Source organism: Lepisosteus oculatus, chromosome 2 (genome assembly GCF_040954835.1).
Source record: "Lepisosteus oculatus isolate fLepOcu1 chromosome 2, fLepOcu1.hap2, whole genome shotgun sequence".
In the NCBI taxonomy this organism is placed as follows: domain Eukaryota; kingdom Metazoa; phylum Chordata; class Actinopteri; order Semionotiformes; family Lepisosteidae; genus Lepisosteus; species Lepisosteus oculatus.
In genome coordinates this window covers 25,660,886-25,669,833 of record NC_090697.1, presented here as the reverse complement: position 1 = coordinate 25,669,833, position 8,948 = coordinate 25,660,886, and positions in this window count along the sequence as shown.

The following is an 8,948-nucleotide window of genomic DNA, read 5'->3' as shown; positions in this document are numbered from 1 at the left end:
ACAGGAGTTAAAGCTATTGCTTTCCAAGTAAATACAGTATTAAACATCCTACATAAACAAAAAGTTTTATTTTGGGATTTGGACACTAACATGAATTGTCATTCATCGTTAATGTACAGCTGTTGCACTGAATTCCTTGTATCATATTCTTATTATTGCATTTCCCATTTTTTGAAAGATGATACAACTGTAAACATGAACATTCTGTTCTTCAAGGTTTGCAGCACAAATGAACAACATAATACAATTTATAAATCAGAAGAGGCTATTTAGCCTGTCTGGATTGCTTGGTTACTAGTGAATAATTCATCCAAGGATTTATTCCAGTCTTTTGTGAAGTTTCTCAGGGTTCTGCTTCAACAATATGGATGAGTAATGTACTGGAGGACACCCACAACGCTTTTAGTAAGAAAATGACTACTGCATTCAGTCCTAAATGCACTTGTCATTTTGTTACATGCGACCCCGAATTAGTCTTCTGGGTAGGATTTCCAGTTGTCTTAAGGCACTGAAACACTTCTATCAGACTCCATCATTGTTTCATGTGTTTAGGACTAAAAAACTGCAGTTCATCTAAACTCTTTGAGAATGACATTCCTCTAAGACCCTGTCTAAATAAACTCTGTTGTTTTATGTGAAACAAAGAAACAGAGTGCAATGAAAGCAAATTGTCAATCCTGAAATTTAAAATAACGTTGTCTTGATAATTATTAATTCCCAAACACTGGATGCACATTTACTTAATCAGAATAAAACACCTTGATAGCAAGATTCAAAGACTTAATCAGCTATTGACCAGTAAATGAATATGAGATGATATAGACAACAAATGTTATGAATCCACTTTGTTGAATGCAGCAGTATTCATTTCCAAATCCATTAAGTTGTTCTACTGGTCTCTTGGTTTTGTGAGTTTGATGCTTGTTGTGGGACTGCAGCTTTTTGGCCATGAAATGAGAGACACCTGAGGGAGACATCGAACATTGTCAATATAATTCTACTGAACTCGAAACTATGTGTCACACAGATCTTAAGAGTGCTGACACAATTAAGATTTTTTAATCCACCCTTATGTTTGACTTGTTTGCTAAACTATTACAAATGTAAGGTTGTGTTGTGAAATCGGAACAGTCTGAGGTAACCTGGCATTATGGAAGGAAAAATAAGTGAGGCATGCTAAGTGAAATACTACAATAAGCATCTTCATAAATATGTAACTTAACCTTCAGGTGGCTGGGGTGATTGAAAACAATATTATTGTCTTAAGTGAGAAAGCAAGAGAATTGCATGTCTCTTTGAATGCTGTGCAGAGGTTTTGCCCCAGGGGTCTTATTGTGTCACAGTAGGAAAGTGTGGATCAGCGTGGGCAAAGATAGCAAATCTCTGAAGGGAACACATGGAACAGTTAGCAGGGAGGAAAGCAAACCTAAAAGAAAAGACATTGAAGACTTCTTTGATATTGAGGAAGAGCTGTGACTCCGTCTCCAGAATTGTTTTAAGGCTTTAATATATTGGTGCCTAAATCTGCAGGGAACTTTCATTCTAATTATAAGGGGCTTTTATTCAATTCAATGGGCCCCAGGAAGTCACCGAGGGCTGATCTGGAGGGCAGTGTGGAGGTGGGGAGAGTCATAAAATAAAGTTTTTTGTGTAACCAGCCAAGATCTAGAACCCATTTTTACTTTTTCTGTGTTGCCTGAATGGGACGTCTGTTCTCATTCCCTAGTGCTTTGCCAATGTAGATACCTCTGATTTTCTACATTTTACCTGACATAATTTCATAGCAGTACCAAAAGAAACTAGCCACAATGAGTACAAGTGAATATAAGTGTAATTTAAGGATGTACGAAGAGTAGAATGTAATTCCATCACCGCTCCTCTTAAATGAAATTGCCCTTTTTATTAATTGAAGTAAGGATTATAAATACAGTAATTGGAGATTTTATTGGTGTTCCCATGTGTTCATTTTTAAATTTTAAAATGACAATCTTAAGGCAAGTATCTAACAAAACAGCTGTGTTAAATAACAGCCTTTTCTTTTTGTGGTTTTAAATTTGGAATTGGAGGCTTTGGGCTCTGTCGATAAGAAATTCAATACAGTAAGATAAAAAAGAGGAAATGGCTTGTTAAAGATTTTTTTCCCTCTCATTAATTAAAGGATGTCCATATTTATCCATCAGAGAGTTAGCCATTTAGTGGTTTTAAAGAACTTCAGGAATATGAATAATATTCTAAAATGCATGATGGTTTTATAAGACCTTGTTAAAAATGATAACAAAAAATGTAAAATAAGTATCCTCAAATTATCCCTGTGGTAAAGAAAAAGACGAAGAATTAAGATGGAGGCAAATATTCTTATAATGTATTTTGCCAGGCACAAGATGGCACCTATCATGATATACATTCAGAGAAATTAGAGAATATATATATGAAATATATCATAAAGCATAATAAATTATACAAATATAAGTCACAAAGTAGTGAGAGTGGTGTGATGCATCAACCTTTGTTCCTACAGAGTAACAGGCACCGCACAGGTGAATTACAATATGACGTATAAATGTATGTGCTGTTAATCCTAGTTAATCCAAGCCATGTCTTGGGTGAAAAAGCCTGAGGAAGGAGTGGAGTTCTCCTTGGTATTGGACTGCTGTGTCGTGTGAGAGTATGCCCGGCAGTCAGGACAGAGCAACTGAAGACACTTGGCATCAAAGTGCTAACAAGAACTAGGTCACTCAAATCAAATGCACATAATTCATTGCAGCATCTCCTGCTCAAACCTATAACTCGCAGAAAAGCGCCCTAAAGTGATTTTTTTTCCGTTTGTTGCCAGAGCCGAAACTTCATGAATAATTTGCAGATGGCCCATCGATAGGGCCCATCGTCCCTCCTTGGCCCCTGTGTGATACATTTGAATAAGTTTGATAGGGCCAAGCCTCCGATGGTTACCTGGGCCGATAATTTCCCTGTCTTCCGAGAATGCAAAGCACACGGCAGGGACCCTGCTGTGACAACCATCTCCCTGTGAAAATGAGAGATTTGTCTGATGGCAAGTCATTTTCTGTGCATGTGCAGAGAGAAAGAACAGTTTTCATCCAAGAGGATTAGCAATGAAAGCTTGTTGAGGGATCTGAAACAATGGGATCATTCTGCATGACCAGACCTTGTTGGTTATTCAATGTGAAACTTCCCTTCTATCGCAGCATTATCTGAATCTGGTGTCGTCAGCGGCATGGATACTGGGTACTGTATTTATAATTCTATTTATACTGTACTGGACCTGGGTACTGTGTTTGTATTTATATTTATGCTGCTGTGAATTTGCATACATTTTTATACTGTACTGAACTTGGGTACTGTTTGTCTGGCAAATCAGCTCCAACTGTATGAAGTTAATTTTTTTGTAATCAGACCTAAAAGTTAATACACAACAAATGATGCTAGTTGCCAAAGGGAGAATAAGTTCCCTTACATACTTTTAGCTACTAAAATCTTAGTATATTTTCTTGCATAACATAACCACCCTAAAACAGATTTGTTCAACTGTGCATGATAATGCTGATTTAACTAAGGAATATATACAGTAGGATACAAAATAAATTCTTATTTGTTTTTATCAGAAGTACAAAGTGAATATGTCTGTAAGCTGTCTTGAAGAGTATGCAGTTAATTTTAGATCACTTTTTACTTGTCTTTAGAAACATTCTGAAATAAGGCCCCTATGATAGTATCTGCTCAGCTGGGTTGTTGAGATAATATATGTTCACAACAGGGTGCGCTATATGAAAGTAAGAATTCCTTATTTTCGCTGCTCTTGCCCAGTGAAGTGTCATCTGAAGGAGTTTGTAGCTCTATTTCAGTGAGTGACAGTTTATATGGCTAATTTCATTTACAGCTTTTCATATCTTGTGCTCTGTGCTTTATGGTATATTCATTGACTGATGCATTCCAAATTGTTGATGCTGAAAATTCTCTTGCCAAATTTTAGGTAATATAATTGTGAAGTGAATCAGTGTTGCAACTGTGACCAATAATCCCACCTTATTTCTTCACCTTTCCTTTAAAGGAATTTAGCGGAACCTATTCTTGAGCTTACAAAATGGCATCTAGCAATTTATTCACAAACAGTAAGAAAAAAGGTTTAAGATTTCAATAGGACAGGGAAAAATGAGAACATGAAATTAGACAGGAGGAAACAAGTGGTAGATTGCAATTTAACCTAGTTAATTGTCAAAAGACAGCCTTGGTTCAGTATACTGATATATTAGCAAATAAAAAATGGTAAATGTAATATAATAGGGAGGCACACTGGTGCATTGGTTAGTATACCTGCCTCACAGTGCTAGGGCCCTGAATTAAATTCTTGACCATGGGAGCTATGTGCACAAATTTTGTTTGTTCTCCCCATGTATGCATAGGATTGCTCCCACAGTCCAAATACATACTAATAGGTTAATTGGCTTCTGGAAAAACTGGCCCTGCTGTGAGTATGTGTGTTTGTGTGTGCCCTGCGATGGACTGGTGTCCCAGCCAGAGTACAGTATATCCTGCCTGGCACACATTGCTTGCCGGCATAAGCACTAGCTCTCCCAGGACCCTGAATTGGTTTAAGAAAATTGATGGGGAAATAATTAATATAATGTAACAATATCTATCACTACTGAAATAGTTTCTCATGTGAGGGAAATGTTAAGTGTTGCTTGCTTTTCTGTTTCTGAGGTTTGAATGACTTTTTAGTGCTAAGTAGTTACTATCACTAGCACTACTACAACTCTTGCTATTCTACTTAATGTGTTTTTAAAAAAAATATGGCATCCAGAGAACTGCATCTGATATGTTCATATGGATATCAGATTTTTGAGAGGAAAATACTGTATTTTGTATTTTGCTGTACCTATGTTGATTGAAGGGATATACAATAATTTAATCCTAGTGTTTTCTCCATCTCCTGCTTTGCTTGGTACTCTGAGGAATGTTTAAATGCCAAAATTTTAGCTTGGAGCTGTTCTATTTTTGCTGTTACTCACTTGCACATTACCTTCAATGTCAAGAGTGAGATTCTATGTATTGAACAATGAGTTAAGTGCCTCTGCTCTCTATCCACTTAACTAAAACCGTGGGAGTGACTGTTTTACCTGTTGTTTCTGTATTAAATTAACTTTCCGGTACTATGTATCAGCCCACAAGCTTGGAAACACATTAAAATGGACCAAATAAAAAAATCTGCTTTAGAGATTTGTAGCACAAATGTGTAGGAATATTAAATTTCATTATTTATTAAGTATCCAGCAGTCAGAAGTAAATCATAAACTGGAAACCCACACCCAGTTAGTGTGGAAAATCTATGAAAATGTCACTAAGACAGTTTAATAATATGAAACATTTAATTACAGGTCCAATGAGATTGCACAGTTTATGACGTGAATCTGATTAATTTGCATTTATGTAAATGTGTTTTCAGCAATGTGCTTGCACAACCATAACACTCAATGCGGCTTGCTCTCACACGGAGTCTGTGATTAACATCACGGGGAAACAATGAGCTCACTCTGTTTCAGATTGAATAGAGCGTCTACTGTATTTCACACTTTGAAAAGAAGAACCATACATTCCTAAAATTTAGATTGTACCTGGGAACCTCAATATATTTCACTGGAATTAACATTTGCTTTTTAATATTTATTGTTAGGCATGTTAGCAAAAAAAAAGCCTGTTGATAGTTAAGAATTATTATATCCATCAAATGCAATTCATAAAACAGCAGAAAAGCTACATACAGTACAGTAAATAATCACAATTACTGTACATAGGTCTCTGCGTAGCTGCTGTAGATTGTCCCTTTCCTAATTTTAACACGTAAATCCTTCATATTAGTACTTTGATCAAATTATTTAATTATTACTTGTGAAGGCTGATGAAAAATGTTCTATTTATTATTCAAAGAGTTCCCAGTAGACACTACTAATGTTTTATATTTCCATTGAGATTGGACATGAAAAGCTCAGTTTAATCTTTGTCATCAGTCTATTACCAATAAATGCCTGGAACGTTTTGTGGCACTCTTTCTCCTTAACATCAGTTGGGAACAATAATTTGACATGGCCTAACTGTGAGTGCTCTTTGATTCCTGATAATGATCAACAGGTCAGATAATGCAACCTTAATGTGTCAGTTTTGCACTTACTGTAAAAATAGATTTTCCTGTAGAGACAAAGCCAGATCTAAGTGTGATGATCTAACTTAAGTAGAAATGGCAATATACCAGGTTGTAGAAAACAGGCAAGCCTTTTACAGAACTATAGGAGCACATTTTGAAATCTTTAATAAAAACATTTCAATGTTAGGTTTTTTGGTTTTTAAGCAAAGTACATTTTCACTGAACAACATATGTAATGTTCATGTGTACTGAATTTTTTCAAGTATATTTAGTGGCAGTTGTATTTCTGATAACTACTGTATGTAACACAGAAACACAATGAAAATCTGAAGGGTCAGCTCTAAATATTCTCTTTATAACAAGCCTTGAACCTGGAGTTTACATTTTCTCATAAAATATCTCCTTTACAGTTTCCTTCATAATAGATTGACACAATAATTGTCTTTGTGGTACATTTTGCTCATATGCCATTTGTAATAGATAAAACATTTTGATTTGTAATGCAGCTAGAGGCCAACTGCATAGCTACATGAAGGTCATGTTTGTTGTATTTTAGTGAATGCCATCAATCAGTGATCTCCATTATATAATCACTTACAAATGCACTTGGGAAGCAAATTAAAAACTGACAATTGACCTGGACAGCGTGCTTCTGGACTGTGGGAGGACACAGGAGGCAAAGGGAGAGCATGCAAACTCTCCACAGAGGCGGAGCTCCAGTCTGGAATGGAATCCAGGAACAAAGATGCAGCAGCACCTTTCAACGAGCCACCATATTGCCATTCTATATAAATATATGCAATATCCATTTTTACCTTTGTTTCAGTTTTGAAAGCCATTGATCATATCTCCATGTAATATTTCTTGTAAGAAATTAGATATTAATCTCGAAAACTGTCTTCATATGACGTACTGTACGTGTATCTTTCAGACCTGGTGTAGCTCTGGTTGATCCTATCTGCACTTGTTCCTGCACTGTTATATGATTTCTTGCAATGTTCTGGCTGGAACTGTATGCTCTGAACAATGTCAAGTGTTTTGCACAACCTTTTTCTTTTGTAGCCTGCATTGATTAGAAACAGTTAAAACTGCCCACCGTGGTGCTCAACTCTAACTTGCATAACATTCGGAATAAATAATACATCTGATGTAAAAGAGATAAGATAAGATCACTTTATTAGCCATATATGATTTCTTGTATTAGGAATTTGTCTTTTCACATACCCCAGCTCAGCTTGTTCTCCATGAGACACAGACACACAGGCAGGGAGAGAAGCTTGGAGTCAGAGTGCAGGGTCAGTCATTTATACAGCGCACCTGGAGCAGTTGGGGTTAAGGGCCTTGCTCAGGGGCCCAACAGAGTAGGATGCCTCTGCCAGCCGTGAGATATGAACCGCCATCCTTGTAGCCACAAGGCACAGATTCTTAGGCACAGAGCCACCGCTCCACCCCACGTACAATGACCTTAACTGCACTGATATTATCAGTTTTACCTACAGAGAAGCTTCTTAGCAAGAGTTCTTCCAAATGAGCCAGTCTTTTGATTCCTAAGCTGATTTGCAATAATAAAAATTAGATGTAATAATTATTGATGTCAACACACCTAATGATATGCAGTCTACATTTTATGTTTTGGCACTTACAGTATCTAATATCCAGTATCCAGTATCCAGTTCAGACAAAAGTGTTTTCTCTTACATTTGCAATCAAATTTTTGCACCTTAATTAATATTTTTAAACAATGTTTAGAATCTGTTCATGGTGGCTTGCTCAATGCATCCTTAGTCTTAATGCTTTAAATAGACTCACATATGGTATTATGACCATGTTTGAATTTAGGTCATTAAGGATTTAAAATGAAAGGCTTGACAAATTACCCTCCTGGTAATAAACTGCAATTCCATCTTATAATTTTCTCTTCCATTTATTTACAATAAGTAAATGCTTTAATCCACCCATGTGTAAACTATAGAATGTTAATGTAAACTACAAAGAGACAGACATAAACACATCAGGGGAGTTGTCTTTTTAAGAGCCTGATAATTGACTGCCAGCTTTGTAGGTTCATAGAACATTTATAAAAGCTAGTTTACAGCACATTCATCTGCTTTTTCTTGACTGATATAATTCAATAAGAAACAATCTGGAGTTGTTAATATTGGTCTGTAAGACCTTTTAAGAACTTCAAAATAACCTTTATTTTCCACATCTATTTGTAAGCAAAAGGAAACAGTCATTTGATATACTGTATCTTTAACTTTTAACCTTTAGTAACTTTTTACAAAACTAGGGATATACAGAACTGTATTTTGTTTCAAACTTCAACTTCCCTAGGTAGTTTTCTTCCATGTTAACATCTCTCAGGGGTGAGGGACTAGTTCATTAATTATTTTCTATGAAATCTGTGAAAGAGAGTCAAAAGTTGTGTATTAGTGGGAAAAAGGAAAACGTGAAATGACTAGAGCAATCATTGGATATTAAAGAAGTCGTCAATTAACTTTCAGAAGCTGCAGCAGTCTGTGAGTTGCTAAGAAACATGCAGAGGTTAATTCCAGACAGAAAAGTAAGAAAAGGGAAAACACAGCCTTTGGACCGTGGAGCAACATGTTGTTTTATTTTTCTAGTATGGAATTACCCTTGGCTTTTCCATTATGTTCTTTCATTCCCTTTGACTCTTGCTTGCCTGCCGTATACCCCAGCATGTGTGTTCAGAGTGATTATTTGTTGGTGGTTGTAAGTAGAACATAGCTTTAAAACGTTCACCAATGAGACAAGACTCCTCAGCCCTTTG